At 41.2% G+C, this 17,297-nt stretch overlaps 1 non-coding gene and 1 pseudogene across 1 annotated transcript; one reads left to right on the top strand and one right to left on the bottom strand.

The window, feature by feature from the left end:
• Positions 1-1,737: 1,737 nt before the first annotated feature.
• On the bottom strand, positions 1,738-1,843 carry LOC117623683. Its single transcript, XR_004585209.1, has one exon. It is a non-coding gene; the product is annotated as a small nucleolar RNA R71 (small nucleolar RNA).
• A 16-nt stretch (positions 1,844-1,859) lies between these two features.
• Positions 1,860-6,602, top strand: LOC117621748 (annotated as a pseudogene).
• The last annotated feature ends 10,695 nt before the right edge of the window (positions 6,603-17,297 follow it).

Below are 17,297 nucleotides of genomic sequence, written 5' to 3'. Positions count from 1 at the left end.
ACGTGGCTGGGCAGATTTTGGGCAGATTCTCCTATTCCAATTTGGACTTTATTTCCTAGTTTTATTTTATTTTAATTAGTTTCCTTGTGGGGATGGAAAAGCTGTACATTGGCAGCTAGGTTTTAAGGGGTATTTAAGCTCTTTCTCACAAGGAATTAAGGACTTCTTTTTCACTTTTGAACTTTGCATTGTGGAGAGCAATTGCTAGGGTTTTGGGTTTTCACAACTTTCAGGTGTTTTCGTTCTTTTCTTCTTAATGATATTTTCTTGGATTTCAATTATGAGTATGCGTAACTAAATTTCTTTTGCTAGGGTGAAGCCTTGAACCTTAGCATGAATATGTGATTTTTATTTAATTGCTTATGATGAGTGCATGCCTACTTGAATTGTTAATCACTGTTTTAAACTATCTAATTGTCTTAATGCCTGATCACCATTAGGATCTTTAGAAAAGTAATTGGATGCAATTTTGGTCGGAAGGTTCCCTGAAATTGATGCTAGCTTCTTGTGATTAATAATTGTAATTTCACTTAAGATGAACACCACGGCTTAAGGGTTGCATGGTTTTTCAAAGGGTTTTCATAAAACTTAATGAGTCTTTCATGTTCAGATTTGATCCGAACGTCCGGACGGGTTGCATGTTGGATATACGTTCTGTGTTGGAGGTTCCAAGTAGAATATACATTAGGAAAACCTAACCTTCAAAGTGGCATGTGCAAATCATAAGTAATTGGTAAAAGTTCATAGGATTGCTAGGTGATGGTGAAACCCTAGTGCTTTTATAAATTGATATTCAAAACTCTTTCCTTCAATCATATTTGTTCTTGTTTTAATATTTGTTTTTAGAATCAACCAAATTCATAATCATCTTTCTTGACCTTTTATTTTAAGTAGTTATTTTGAATTTGTTTTTACTTAAATTGCTAATTAGTCCTTGAGGAAAACGACCTTGCATGAGCATCTATACTACAATAGCCTTGTATTCTTGCAAGTATTTTATGTGATTTTAACCCTGTTTGCACAGGTACTAAAAATCCTATCAAGAAATTGGCGCCGTTGCCGGGGACTATTTTAGACAATTTTTGTTTAACCTTTTTCTGATTTATTTTATTTTATTTTATTTTTAATTTTCGTCCAAAAAAAAAAAAATTTTTGAAATTGAACAATTTTGTTTCTGTTGCAGATTCTGCAGACTGCATGGTCCAGACCCGATCAGGAACTGCACAGATTGTACAATTTGATCCAGAACCAGAGCGCACACTGCATAGACAGCGGAGAGAAGTTACTTGGGCTTGGGATTGTTCACTGCAGGGCACTTTTCTGCAGAATCTGTTTGAAAACGAGGGTAACATGGCATTAGAATTACCTGCGGCAGGTAGACCACTAAGGGAGTCATTGGAAGCCCGTGCCACTGATGTTCCCAATTGCATTGTGTATCCTGAACAAGAAGAGGGTGATTCGTTCGAGATCAGGCACCATATGCTTGAAATTCTACCTACTTTTCGGGGGCTGCCTAATGAAGATGCAAACATACATATTGCAAAATTTATTGTGGGTTGCAAGAATATTTTGATTAGGGGTTTTTCTACTGAGGCTATTAAGTTACGTCTTTTCCCTTTCACTTTGAAGGACAAGGCAGAAACTTGGTTATTCACTCTACCCTCTAATAGCATTACTACTTGGCAGCAGTTACACACAAAATTCCTGAACAAATATTATCCAGCATCCAAGACATTGAATTTCAAGAGGGAGATTTTGACATTTACACGAAGCCTAATGAAGAGTTTCATGAAGCGTGGGAGAGATATACAGAGATGTACATAAAGTGTCCACATGTTAAAATTGATTCAGATACACAAATGAATATTTTCTTTGATGGGCTTAATCCTACATCTAAGAGCCATGTGAATGCATCAACTGGAGGATCATTGTCAAATAAATCTGCAAGAGAGGCATTTGAACTGTTTGATATGATGGCTACAGAATCTCAGCAATGGGCAGCAGAACATTCACAGAAAATGGGCATTTTTGAGTTATCAGTAGGTTCTCCCAACATGTCTGCACAAATGGAAAAAATGGATAAGAAAATTGATGCAAAGTTTGATATGCTTCTACAACATCTAGCAAGTTCTACACAGCAGCCACCTACATCAACAGTTTGCACTATATGCAGTATGGCTACACATGACATAATGGGCTGCCCACATAGACTCTTACCCAGAGCTTGTTGAACAACATGTCAATATGATGAATAGCTATCAAAGGCCTAGGAATGATGCATATGCAACTCATTACAATCCTGGATGGAGGGATCACCCTAATTTCAAATGGGGTGGCAATCAGACTAATGCCAAACCATTCCAGCATGCACAAAAACCTTTTGTTCCCCCCAAACCATCTCTGGAAGATCAACTTGCTAAACTGGCAGCAACAACTCAATCATTCATCGAGGGCAACAATCAAAGATTTCAAAATGTTGAAGCATCAATTAAAAGTTTGGAGCAACAATTTGGACAGCTAGCTACACAGATTTCAAATAGAGAAAAGGGCAAATTTCCTAGTCAAACAATTCCTAATCCAAATGGACGTGAAGATTGCAACGTTGTTCGGACTTTACGATGTGGAAAAAGCTATGACAATCGTGAAAATAGCATTGAAAAGGAGCAGCAAACAGTGAAGGATAATACAGAAAATTTTGCAGCAGCAGAATCTGCCGAACCTGCAGAAAGACATAATTTGGCAGATCTAGAAACTGTTCCAAAACAAGTTCCTGAGCGTGTTCATGAGGCCCCTATTCCATATCCAGAACGTTTGAAGCCAAAAGCAAAAGATCAACAACTCAAGGACTTTATGCAGACATTATCCAAGGTTCAAATCAACATTCCATTACTGGATGCAATCAAGAAAATTCCATCATATGCCAAATTTTTGAAGGAAGTTTGCAGCAGCAAAAAGAAGCTTTCAGATTTGGACAAAGTTATTTTGACAGAACAGTGCAGCACAGTTTTGCTACACAAACTACCACCTAAGAAAAAAGATCCAGGGAGTTTTAATATTTCTTGCACTATTGGAAATTCTAATTTTAAAAGTGCTTTAATTGATTTGGGTGCAAGTATTAATTTGATGCCTTTTTCTGTTTTCCAGCGATTGGGGCAAGGAGATTTAAAGCCTACATCAATTATACTTCAACTAGCTGACCGTTCAATCACTTATCCAAGAGGTGTTATTGAAGATATAATTATTAAGGTTGATAATCTTTATCTACCGGCAGATTTTGTGGTTTTAGACATGGATGAAGACCTTCAAACACCTATTATTTTGGGGAGGCCGTTTATGGCAACAGCTAGGACCTTAATTGATGTGGAAGCTGGAACATTGACTTTACGGGTTCAGGACCAATCTGTGGTGTTTAATTTGTTTGAGGCAGCAAAACGTCCTGCTGAGCACCAAGATTGTATGCGTATTGACATGGTAGATAGGATGGTGCAGGACGGATTTTATGCTAATTCAAAAACATATCAGTTGCTGCATGTTTTACAGGGGGAACTTGAGACAGATTTTGAAGATGAAGGTGTTCTTGAGTACATTCACGCATTGAACAATCTGCCCACAGTGTTGCCAAAATTTAGGAATGTGTACGAGAGTTTAGGGGAGCCCAAACAGCCCCTTAAACCATCTAGACAACAGCCGCCAAAATTGGAGCTGAAGCCTTTACCAAAACATCTTAAATATGCATATTTAGGAGCTGCAGAGACGTTGCCAGTTATAATTGCAGCAGATTTAACACTGACAGAGGAAGATAAATTGCTTCGTGTGTTGAGAAAATATCAAGATGCATTGGGATGGACAATTGCGGACATCAAGGGAATCAGCCCAGCCCTATGTATGCATAGAATATTAATGGAAGAAGACGTGAAGCCAACAGTTGATGCTCAACGCCGCCTTAACCCAATTATGAAAGAGGTGGTCAGAACAGCGGTTATGAAATTACTTGATGCCGGTATGATTTATCCTATTTCTGACAGTAAATGGGTTAGCCCGACTCAAGTTGTGCCTAAACGAACCGGTATTACAGTGGTGAAAAATGATCATAATGAGTTAGTTCCTACACGATTGACTACGGGTTGGAGAATGTGTGTAGATTACCGGAAGCTTAACACAGGGACAAGAAAAGACCATTTTCCATTGCCTTTTATTGACCAGATGTTAGAAAGGTTGGCTGGGCGGGCTTTTTACTGTTTTCTTGATGGGTATTCTGGATATAATCAAATTTCAATCACCAGAGGATCAAGAGAAGACTACTTTCACTTGTCCATTCGGTACTTATGCTTATCGGAGGATGCCGTTTGGATTATGCAATGCACCTGCTACGTTTCAACGTTGTATGATGAGTATTTTTTCTGGCTTGGTCGAAAATATTGTGGAAGTTTTTATGGATGATTTTTCTGTTTTTGGGGATTCATATGATCAGTGCTTACAGAATTTATCATTAGTTCTTCAGAGATGTCAAGAGACGAATTTAGTGCTAAACTGGGAAAAGTGTCATTTCATGGTTGAACAGGGAATTGTCTTGGGTCATTCAATTTCTAGCAAAGGCATTGAGGTTGACAAAGCAAAGATTGATGTTATTGCAAAGCTGCCACCTCCTACATCAGTAAAAGGTGTGAGGTCCTTCTTAGGACACGCAGGTTTTTATCGTCGGTTCATCAAGGATTTCTCCAAGATTAGTCGACCTTTGTGCACTTTATTGGCTAAGGATGCACCATTTAATTTTGATAAGGCCTGTTTAGAAGCATTCAACAAGTTGAAAGCACTCCTAACTTCGGCACCCATCATTGCTGCACCAAATTGGGATTTACCATTTGAACTAATGTGTGATGCGTCAGATTATGCTGTCGGGGCAGTTTTAGGGCAGCGAAAAGATAAGCTTCCCCATGTCATCTATTATGCAAGTCGTACTCTCAATGATGCACAGCTTAACTATGCAACTACAGAGAAGGAATTGTTGGCAGTTGTGTTCGCACTAGAGAAATTTCGGTCTTATTTGGTTGGGGCTAAAATAATTGTCTATACGGATCATGCTGCACTAAAATACTTGTTGTCTAAGAAGGATGCAAAGCCTAGATTGATTCGTTGGGTTCTTTTACTTCAAGAATTTGACTTAGAGATTCAAGACAAGAAGGGCAGTGAGAATGTTGTGGCTGATCATTTATCTAGATTAATTATTCCAGCAGCTACAGAGGCAGATTCTCTACCATTGAGTGAAAGTTTCCCAAATGAACAGCTATTTGCTGTCAAAATTGACACACCTTGGTTTGCAGATATTGTCAATTATTTGGCTAAGGGTGTGGTGCATCCAGATTTTTCCTACCAGCAGAAAAAAGAAGTTTTTATCTGATGTAAAGCACTATTTCTGGGATGAACCGTACTTATACAAGTATTGTGCAGACCAGATTATTCGCAGGTGTATTCCGGAGGCTGAACAGGAAAGTGTTTTAAAGTTTGCTCATCACTACGCTTGTGGAGGACATTTTGGGCAGAAAAGGACAGCAGAGAAAATCCTACAGAGGGGGTTATTTTGGCCAACACTTTTTAGAGATTCACAGAATTGGTGCAAGGCATGTGATAGGTGTCAAAGGGTCGGCAATCAATCCAGAAGGAATGAGATGCCCCAGCAAAGTATCTTAATTGTTGAACTATTTGATGTTTGGGGTATTGATTTCATGGGACCATTCCCATCTTCTAACGGGCACCAATATATTTTAGTGGCTGTGGAATATGTTTCAAAGTGGGTCGAGGCCATTGCAGCACAAACTAATCAAGGATCAGTGGTCCTGAAGTTCCTCCAGGGGGTTATATTTCCACGTTTTGGAATTCCGCGTGTTATTCTTAGTGATGGGGGGAAGCATTTTATTAATAAACCATTTGCTAACCTACTGGCAAAATATGGGATTAATCATCGCGTGGCTACACCATACCACCCACAGACATCTGGTCAAGTTGAAGTTTCAAACAGAGAAATAAAACGTATTTTGGAGAAAACAGTGAGCTCTACACGCAAGGATTGGAGTTTCAAACTAAATGATGCTTTGTGGGCATACAGGACAGCTTATAAAACTCCTATTGGGATGTCACCATTCCGACTTGTTTATGGGAAAGCCTGTCATCTACCTATGGAGCTGGAGCATAAAGCTTACTGGGCCATTAAAGAGTTAAATTTTGCATATGACTCAGCTGGGGAAAAGCGGAAATTGCAGTTAAATGAGCTAGAGGAAATTCGTCAAGGTGCTTATGATAGTTCTCGCATCTACAAGGAAAGAACTAAGGCATTTCATGACAGTCAAATTTTACGGAAGGAATTTCAGCCAGGGCAAAAGGTTCTGTTATTTAGTTCAAGGCTCAAGTTGTTTCCAGGGAAATTAAAATCTCGCTGGACTGGACCCTACCTAGTGACTCAAGTTTTTCCTCATGGAGCAGTTCAAATCACTAATGAAGATAAAGGCAACACGTTCAAGGTGAATGGTCATAGGCTGAAACCCTACATGGAGACACCCTTTGACATTGCAGCCGAGTCTTTGACTCTGAAGGAACCAGTGATTTGACCACCAGGCTTCTGCAAAGTCTAGCTACAGACTTAAAATAACGCGCTTATTGGGAGGCAACCCAATTTTTCTAAACTCTTTACTTCTTTTATTTTCAAAACAAAAAAAACAAACAAAACAAACAAAAAAAAAAAGAAATTTGTTGTTTTCTTTATCTAGTTGTTTCTAATTTCTTTCTATTCCTAACACATAATTGACTCAATGCAGGACACAACCATCAGCAGCAAGCATCAAAAACAGAAAATCCTATACTGGAATCTTGCACCCAGTAGCAGCTGGAATCTTAGCAGCTGGAATCTTGCACCCAGCAGCAGCTGGAATCATGCACCCAGCAGCAAGTCTACATTAACATCACCACATCTACACTATACTGGAAGTTAAAGCAATTCAGATGAGTGAAGATGCAAGTTTGGGGGAAGCTGTTGCGGATCCAGCACATATATATAATTTTGAGAAGTTAATTTTTGCAACTCAGTTTACATCACATAGCCAGACACTACACAACTGAGTATCGCTATCAGAACCAACCAAAAGACACAAGCAAGCAGAAATTATCACAATCCAGAAAGACCCATGAATTAATGCAGATCTACCAAAAAAAAAAATGCAGGGATTCGATATTATACCTGCTCTCAACTTGAAGATTGACTTGCTCGCTGAAATCCTCCAACAGACGCGGATGAGTATCTCAGAACAAGGCAACGAAGTCTGCAATAATCACTTTTGTTCTTAATTACTGTCAACACAAAAATACCCACACTGAGACCCAGTTATGAGCACAACGCGAAGCTTACCGTTAACCAAGCTCAGGAACTGTGAGACTATGTGATGTTGGGGTTGAACTCCGTCTGAGTCAGCTCATCTGAGTTGGGGAGGTCGGCGTTGGGACGAATCTCGGTGAGCATCCGATTGTCTCTTCGACGAAGCCGCAGCGGATGGTGATTTTGATTTTGTTGAGGGTTTTCTGGATTTGGCACCCTCACATAGATGAACCCACACGACTATGCTCTGAAAGATAGCCAAGGATCTTGAGTTCTTGCTAGAGATGACAAGGGGAAAGGGTGGTGGTGTCCGTAGGGGGACTAGACAGTCGTCCTGACAAAGGGGATAGGATCCCCAGCTCCGGCAGGAGGAAGTTCCTGTTCTGGAACCTGTACCTGAACCGGTAGAGTAGTCTATTGTTAGAGGCTCGTCAGGAGCCGTCCCGGCTGTGCCTACTATGCAGGGAAATCCTAACTTCCAGTAGACCTTGAAGTTGTTGGCTCAGGCTTTAGCCAGGACTGGGCAGCCCAGAGATCCCTCCGTGTGATATGCGGATCAAGTAAAGGGGATTGGGGGGCTACTGATTTTGATGGTGATTGTACCCCAGCAGGATGGAGCAGATCATGGAGGTCATGGCTATTCCACAGAACAGTTGGGTTACTCTGGCCACCTTCCTTTTGATCAGAAATTTCAGACATTGGTGGGACTCGGTTAAGAAAAGATACCGGGATCCTTTAACTAGTACGTGGCAAGTATTTTAGAGCCGCATTTGATAGTCAGTATTATCCACAAGCCTACCAGAATGTGAGGATGCAAGAGTTCTTACAGCTGGACAAGGGATAATGATTGTATCAGAGTACGAGAAAAAGTTTCATCTGTCTAAGTATTGTCTTCCACTGGTGGAGAATGAAAGCAAGAAGTGCCAACTTTTCACGATGGAGTTAAAGGTCTCCATCCAAATATTGTGATCAGTCAGCGGTTGACTAACTTCAGTGATGTGGTGATGTCTGTCACGTTACTTGAAAGCAGCCAGATGATGGTCAGACCACGGGGTGAACTCCGTAGGCAGCAGTTTGGCAGGAGGAGTCGTAATTATGGATGGTCCTAGTCAGGGATCATCTAAGAGAGGTAATTACAGTTCCAGATCATCGAGTGGCCGTAATTATGGAGGCTACCGACCTGGATTTAGTTCCAGCGGAGGTTCCAACCAAGGTAGTAGTTTTGGAAACCGCTCTTGGGTTAGTGTAGCCAGAGGTATTGGAAGACAGTTGTTGTCAGGATCTGGCAGGAGGAGTTGCCCCTAATGTGCCAGGTGTGGTAGGTACTATTTCGGGCCTTGCCAGTAGGGCACTACTGGATGCTATTACTGTGGATAGTCTGGACATTTTCGAAAGGATTGGCCGCTGTTCCCTCAGCATAGAGAGATACCACAGGCTATGGAGGCTTTGTCCAGTGGTGGAGCCCAGACCAGTGTAGTCAGTTGAGGCAGCAGTCAACCAAGAGGACGTGGTGGAAGTTCTAGGGCCACAGGTAGACTGTATAACATGTCCCAGCAGGAAGCACATGCATCACCTGCTGTACTTACAGATTTATTTTCCTTCGGCATGGTTGACTGGATGTCATCTTAGGGTTAGATTGATTGGCTTGATACCGTGCCTCAGTAGATGACCCAGGAAAGAGTGCTCAGGATACATAGCACGTGTATCTTCCAGTAGTACAGGAATTCCAGATGTCTTCCTCGAGGATCTTCTTGGATTATCTCCTCATTGGGAGATCGAGTTCATTATTGAATTCGCTCCAGGAACAGAGCCTATTTCTCGGGCACAGTACAGAATGTCACCAGTAAAGTAGAGGAGATAAAAAGACTCAGTTGCAGGAGCTGGTAGATAAGGGTTTTATTCGACCTAGTTTTTCTCATTGGGGTGCCCCAGCGTTAATTGTGAGGAAGAAGAATGTCACCATGAGGTTATGCATTAATTTCAGACAGCTGAACAAGATCACAGTGCGGAATAGATATCCTTTGCCTCGCATTGATGAATGGTTTAATTAGCTGAAAGGTGCCAAGGTATTTTCTAAAAATGACCTGAGGCCTGGATATCATCAGTTACGAGATAGAAAAGAGGATGTGCCTAAAACAGCGTATCGAATGAGGTATGGACACTATGAATTCCTAGTGATGCCATGCGGGTTAATGAATGTGCCAGCTGCATTTTTGGACCCCCTTGAACAGAGTGTTTCGGCGTTATTGAGATCGCTTCGTGACTGTGTGCCTAGATGACATTTTGGGTGTATTCTAAGAGCATATGAAATATTTAAACGTTGTGTTGCGGACTCTGAGAAGGAAGCAACTTTATGCCAAGCTCAGCAAGTGTCCATGTTGAGTAGACAGAGTGAGTTTCTTAGGACACATGAACTCTGCAGAGGGCATTTTTGTTGATCCTCAAAAGATTGAAGCAGTAGTAAATTGGCTACGGCCAATCAGTGTTACTGAGATACAGAGTTTTCTGAGTAAGCCGAGTATTACTGTCGCTCCGTGGAAGAGTTCTCCACCATAGCGGCACCTCTCACCTATTGACAAAGAAAGAAGTTAACTTTGCGTGGTCAGATAAGTGCGAAGAGAGTTTCATCGAACTCAAGACCAGGCTGACCACTGCTTCGATTTCAGCACTTCAGGATGTGAGTGGGAACTTTGTGATCTATAGTGTTGCATTGCAACAAGGACTTGGGTTTGTGCTGATACAGCATGGTAGAGTGAGTGCTTATGCGTCTAGGCAACTGAAGAAGCATGAGCTGAATTATCCTATTTATGATTTGGAACGGGCCGCAGTAGTTTTTGCTTTAGAAATTTGGCTGCAGTATCTTTATGAGGAAACATGCTATATCTTTACAGATCACAAAGGTTTACAATATTTATTCACACATAAGGAATTAAAATTAAGGCAAAGAAGATGGTTAGAGTTGATAAAAGATTAGGACTGCACCACCGAACATCACCCAGGAAGAGCTAATGTTGTTACAGATACACTCAGCATGAAATCCTCAGGAGCAGTAACTTATCTCCGAGGGAGATATTTACCAGTGATGATAGAACTGAGGAAACTCAGAGTTGGGCTAGATATGGATAATCAGAAGGCACTGTTAGCTATTTTTGCAGGTAAGATCCGTGCTAGTAGAACGAATACCCGCAGCTCAATTTCAGGATCCTTTGATTTGCACGCTGCGAGTGGAGGTTGCAAATGACGACAGAACGTATTGTTCTATAAGAAATAATGGAGCGTTAAGGGTAGGTAACAGGTTATATGTCCCTAAAGATGAAGTCTTAAAAATGGGGATTTTTGAGGAGGCCCATGAGTCAATATTTGCGATGCACCTGGAAGCACAAAAATGTATCATACTCTGGGAGAGCATTACTAGTGGCTTTTAGGAAGAAGAAAATAGCAGAGTATGTCAGAGGAAGTGCCTAATTTGTCAGCAAGTGATAGCTGAGCGACAGAAACCATCAAGGTTATTGCAACCACTTCCGATTCCTGAATGGAAGTGGGAGTAACTTACAATAGATTTTGTGTTCAAGCTTCCCTGAACACGGAGTAAGCATGAGGGAGTGTGGGTAATTATGGGTCGATTCAACAAGTCTGCTCATTTTCTGCCGGTGAGAGCCAAGTATAGTTTGAACAAACTGGCTAAGATTTTCACAGATGAGATCATGAGACTTCTTGGAGTAACAGTATCCATTGTTTCAGATCGAGGCCCACGATTTACTTTGGAATCCAGTTGCGGTTCAGTACTACCTTTCACCCCCAGACAGATGGTCAGTCTGAGAGAAAAATTCAGACTTTATAAGGTATGCTGAGGGCTTGTACACTGCAGTTTTGAGGTGAGTGGAATGAGAGTTTACCACTTATGGAGGTAGCCTACAATGACAGTTGTCAGACGAACCAATCTTGCTCGGGATCGCAAATCCCAAGTTTGTCTATGAAGAGCAAATCTAATTCTATTAGTGTCTATAATTGATTTGTCTCCAGTTGATGCCTTGTGTGGGAAATAGTATAGACACCCTTGTATGAAGATGAAATGGGTGAGCATGGGTTAGTGGTGTCTGAAAGTTTGGTAGAGAATAAAGAAACATATGGAATTAATCAGTGAAAGATTCAAAGTGGCCCAGGATTGACAAAAGAGTTATACAGATAATAGAAGAAAGATCTTCAGTTTGAGGGTAGTAACTGGGTATTCTTAAACTTATCACCTTAGAAAAGTGTAGTGAGATTTGGGAAAGCGGGGGAAACTAAGTCCTTTCTATATCAGACCCAATGAAATTTTAAAGCGTGTGGGCCCAGTAGCTTACAGGCTTACTCTGCCTGCAGATCTATCGCGATGGCTTGATGTTTTCCATATCCCCATGCTCCGAAGGTATATTTCCGATCCTTCCCATGTGTTAGAAGAATAACCAGTAGAACTGGAGGCCAATTTCACTTACGGGGAGCAACCAGTTCAGACTTTGGATTGGAGGTGTTTAGCTTTCAGAGAAAAAGGCTACATGGTAACCCGAGTAGTAGATGCGGGAGCAGTCCCTTCCCCTCTTCGAGTGACAGGTGCGTAAATTTCGAGGACGAAATTTTTTTAAGGGGGGTAGATTGTAATAACCCAAAACAAAAATTCATATTTAATTAGTAATTTATTTTGAGGAAAGACAATTTTGCCCTTGGAATATTTTATTAAGAAAAGTTGACGTTTTGACCAAAAAGGAATTTGACAATTCCACTTATGCCATAGAGTGGACTCGAATCGGAACTGTAACGAAGAAAATACGGGTAAATTACCATGAGGGGCAAAACGGTAATTTGGAAAAAAAAAATCAGATTTTTATCTCTTCTCTCTCTCTTCTCCCTCAGTTTCCTTCTCTCTCTCCTCTTCCATTGCAGTTGGCCCCGTCGCCTTCCAGGGACCGCCGGCGCCGCCACATGGCACCACCGGCCACGGGACCGGTCGCGTTCGAGCCGTCGCCGTCTTCCCTTCCTTCCCCGACCATTCCCCACCTGCGACACTACCGGAGCTGGCCGGAAAACGCGAAAAACCGACTGGTGTTCACAGAAAATTCAACTCGCTCGTTCTCCCTCAATTCTTCTCCAAATTTGTCGAGTAAGGCACCCGGGGCCAGGCAGACCCGCTGGAGGGACCTTTATGATTGTTCCTAGCATGTTTTGTTGAATTTAAATATCTTTATTTATATGTTGCCCAGTTGAATTGCTAAAGAGTTATAGGAAGCAGAGTTTGAGCCTTATATCAAATAAAATGACAGTAGAGTTCTAGATTGAATAAAAATTCAGTTATTCATCAGATCTTTCAAACATATTATATTTATATATATTATATTTCCTCACAAGTTTTATGTTATCTTAAACCACCATGGGTACCCAGTACAGAAACAGTTTGCTTTCAGTATATGTTGCCTTCGGATATGACGATGTCTACAGACATCTAGTTTACCTTCAGTTTTGTCAGTGCACTTGACATTTGCCTCACGATTTTTGGGGACGCCCAGACCGTGAGAGCCAGGAATGCGGATCAGGCTGACTACGGTCCCCTGAATCCTGCCAGTTTGCGGCTCGGGTTGACTTTGTGTCACCGAGACCTGCCAGGGGAATTGACGGATATAAGAAATTGACGGAATTAAAGGGGTACACCTAGGTGGTAGTTTTAAATTGATTACAGTGCTTTCATGCGAGTTTTATTGATCCTGAATATGATTTTCATATATGTATATAAATATGTGAATGCCTTGATTTAGTATAATTCAAACGCAGTTTAAATATTCAGTTTTACATAACTATTTTTACAATGGGGGTTAGTATATTCTATAGCTATTTTCTGAACCTTTATTTTTGTCCACTCACATTTATTGAATGTTTTGCGCCCCCAGGCTGTAGACGTGCGCAGGAAATCCACCACCGGGCCATTTTTCCGTCTTCCACGCCTTTCTTTTGTTTTACAGAAGTTTTGTTTTGTAAAAGGATTAACTCATCTGTAAACTATTAGAATTGCTCTGATATTTGCCCTAGATTGAGAACTGGACTGTGAAAATGCTGGCAGTTGGTTGTGTAAATAGTTATGCTCGTGTTGACAGGTGTAAATTTTGGGATTGAGCAAAGTACAGGGGAGACTCTGTTGAATTTTCGGTAGGAGTCAAGGCTAAATTTACAATAAATTATAATTAGAAGGGCAAATAGGTCAATTGTGCCCGACATTCGCCAAGTGTCGGACACGCACAGGGTTCGACTCGAATTCCAAAGCGAAATTTGGATCGGGTCCTGTCAAAATAGATCTAGGTTTTTTCTTGAGCTTGCTTGTGTTCCTTTGTAAGAATCTTTTTCCACTTAGTGGATTGCCTGGTCGGTTGATGACCCCCAGTTTTTCCCAATGGTGGGTTTTTGGGTGAACAATTTCTGATTGCATCCTTGTAATTTTTCTGGGTTTGTGTTCATGGTGGTTGACTAGTCATCGTATGAATTGTGGTTGACTAGTCATCATTATCTGCTCTTTGATATTTGCTTGATTATGCTGTCTTCACACACTTTCACCATAGTTGTTGCTAGCACAAGGGATGCCTAGATTGATGGGTCCTTCTGAGTGCCTAGGTTGTCACTAGTAATTCTCTAGGCCTGCAGGTACATCATGATATGCTCTGTGTATGTTATTGTTTGGTATAATTCATATCTGATAGTTGACTAGTCATAAGAGTATTTGGTCAAGGTCTAGAGTGTGTGAAATTTGTTGCATTCTTGGCTAAATATCTTTTAAGTTTACCCCTCGTCACCTAAGTACTGATTTCATTCTCTTGGATCATTCTAAGTGAAATTGATGGTTGTGATAGAATGAGGTATTTGAGAGCAAATATTTTCCCTTCCACAGTGGATACTTTGACACCGACACCAACATATCACCGACATCATTCTGGGATGTCCAAGGAGAAGGAGGTGTTTCCTTGTACACAAGCTGAATGCCAAACTCTTGTGTCCAGAAACAATTAGATTCATCTTTAACAGAAACATGCACTTCTTTCCCAATCTCCAATTAAAGTGCCAATTGCTATACCATATGTCCATTTTTTTTTTCCAGAAGACCTACTGTGATGGTGTAATAGCTCCACATAAGATCCTTGGTCTCATTTGTAACACCCCGACTCCAAATTTAATTTCTATTTTAATTTATTTATGGTGAAATTACGAATTTACCCTTGGGGTAGGGGTAAATTGGTCATTTTCTTATCCGGAAGGATTTTAGGACCACGATTGGTAATGTTGGGTAGGCTGTACTGAGACGAATTCGTAGACACGCGGTAGACTTGAATTGGAGTTGGAACGAAAATTTGGCGATCAAAAATAATTCAGTGGCAAACTTGTAATTATCTCGAAAAGAGTTAAGAGTAAAAATCAGATTTTTCACCTCAACTCTCTCTCTTCTCGCGAGATCAATTTTCTCTCTCTCTCCCCGACACCGACTCTCTCTCTCTTCGATTCTTCCAGCACCGGCCACGGCTGGGCCTGCCACCGATCCCGATCAACTCCCCTCGACGTCCCGGTCAAGACCCGCTAGCTTTTCCCTTCGGAAACCACGAATCCCGGCCACGAATCTCGTCGTCGTGCCGTCGTCTACGCCGCCCAAACCCGGTGAATAAGGTGAGGTTTCTCATCCATTTTCTGAGCTCTAGCTATTTTTTGGGATTGGATTGGATCGATTTGATGTGTAGAAACTGATTTTGTAAACCTAGGTTTTGGCGGGATTTCAAAGTGACATTACGGCCAGTTGTCGTCCACATTGGACCTCCCCGTAGTTGAATGAAGTGATCCTGACCTTGAGTAGAAGCTAGGATAGGAAGGGTGAGCTCGGGTGTGGAGTTTTTCCGTCACCGGAATTTACTCTACACACCCACGCGCTGTCGGCGCTTGTGGCGGCACGTGGGCGAGGCTGGTAAAGTTGCAATTTGACCTGATGAGATCCTTAGGTTGTCACGAGTGCATAGGATTTCGCGGATCTCAATTGGACGTCGTTTGACTATCGAACGGATTTTCGCATATTGTGCGTTATCCGGGTTCGATAGGTTATGACCATTAGATCTTTTCCCTATTAAAATATGTTGTTCTAGGTATTCCTAGGACCGTGTAGGACTTCACAGATCATGAATCGGAGACCCAGATGTTCCGATTCAACAATGCAAAGTTTGTGGGTGATAACTGTACAATCGTGAGCGATTCCTAAACCTGTAATCGGACCTTAGGATACCTCCTTTAACGTACACATACTAGGAATTTGGGGATTTAAGTATTTAAATTGTGATTTCCGCTTCGAAGTAATTTTATATTAATTAAGGGTTCGTATCTCGAAATAGGTGCTCCGACTGCACGTACTCAGGAGGCAGGACCCTCTCGTGGTCAGGCAGCGTGAGAATATTTGTGAGTGGACTTTGTTTTCAATCATATGCATGGTTTTATTGATGAAATATTTATGCATAATGTTTTTAATGGTTTATTGAATATGTTATATTCATGGGTTGAATTTGATGTTTGTATAGCGCTTTGGCAACATATTGTGGGTTTGACATATTTGGGTATCGAGAGTATATTTTATATGGATTTTGGGGAAGTTAATATATATATATATATATATGTATATTCTCTATAGGCGAGATACTTGGGTTGTGGAGGTGAGTTCTGGAAGAACTTGAATATGAGGGGTTATTGAGAGAAGTTGTATGATTACACTATGTAAGTACCTTCCCCAGTTATTAGACTTCCCACACATGGCGTTGGATGTTCCGGCGCATGGGAAGAATAGGTTATCAGTCTCACACGAGGCGTTGGATGTTCCGACATGTGAGACACTTTCCATATGCGGCGTTGGATGTTCCGGCGTATGGAAAGACTCTGTATATTGTTTGGGGTCATCACCCATGGCGTTGGATGTTTTGGTGTGTGATGATCCAATCTGCGCGCGTAGGACTTAGTTTTGGAGCTACACATGGCATTGGATGTTCCGGTGTGTGAGCTATGGAGTTTCACCTCCCGGTTGGACCGCTCATCCCTAGACGCAGGATAGCACCTGAAAATCCTGCGGGCTAGTTAAACGATCCTCCGGTTGGATTGTTTTCCCGGTACCTAAGTAGTGTAATGAGTATATTGTATAGTTATATTTTTATATATATATATAGTTATATATAGTTGTGAGAGTGAAGCAATTAGAGTTTATCAGTGGGTTGGTAGAAGCAACAAGATTGTAAGAATGTGGTTTATGGATGAAATGATTTGTGTTTTTAAAGAGTTTTAATGAAATATATTTCGAATAATTAAATTATGAATTGTGAATCTGCATGTCTTGAGCATTACTTTTATACGGTGGGGTTACTGTTTTAACTCCAAATCTTGTTTGTGTCTACTCACATGTTTTCTGTTTTGCGCCCCCTAGACAGTAGTCGCTCTAGGAAGCGTGCAAGTGGTGTACAAGGCTCGAACTGTGAACTTTCCTAGTTAGGATCTGAGTAATTTCTTCTACTCAATTGTTCTTGTAAACTAAATTCAGTAGATGCTCTGTTATCGCCAATGGTAGATTTTACCTGTGAAGCCGGAGGCCATTTAGTGTGTTTTGTGGTATTATGAAAGCACGCTGCTGGTTGGGATTATTTTGTATGTTGCAGGTTGAAATTTTTGTTGGGTTTGCTTAATTTACAGGGGAGACTCTGCAAAATTTTGGTAGAGAGTCTCGGTTTTTAGTAAATTGGCCCGGCATCAGGATGATGTCGGAACAAAGACGAGGTCCACTTCGGTTTCCAGAAAATTACGGGACGGGTCCTGCCATCATTACTTGCTTTAATTACAAACTTACATTGTCGAAACCAAGGCTGAGTATCAGGTTTTATATTGGTTCATAGACAACACATGCACG

This window comes from Prunus dulcis, chromosome 3, assembly GCF_902201215.1.
Source record: "Prunus dulcis chromosome 3, ALMONDv2, whole genome shotgun sequence".
Taxonomy (NCBI): Eukaryota; Viridiplantae; Streptophyta; class Magnoliopsida; order Rosales; family Rosaceae; genus Prunus; species Prunus dulcis.
This window is presented reverse-complemented; position numbering and strand designations above follow the sequence as displayed.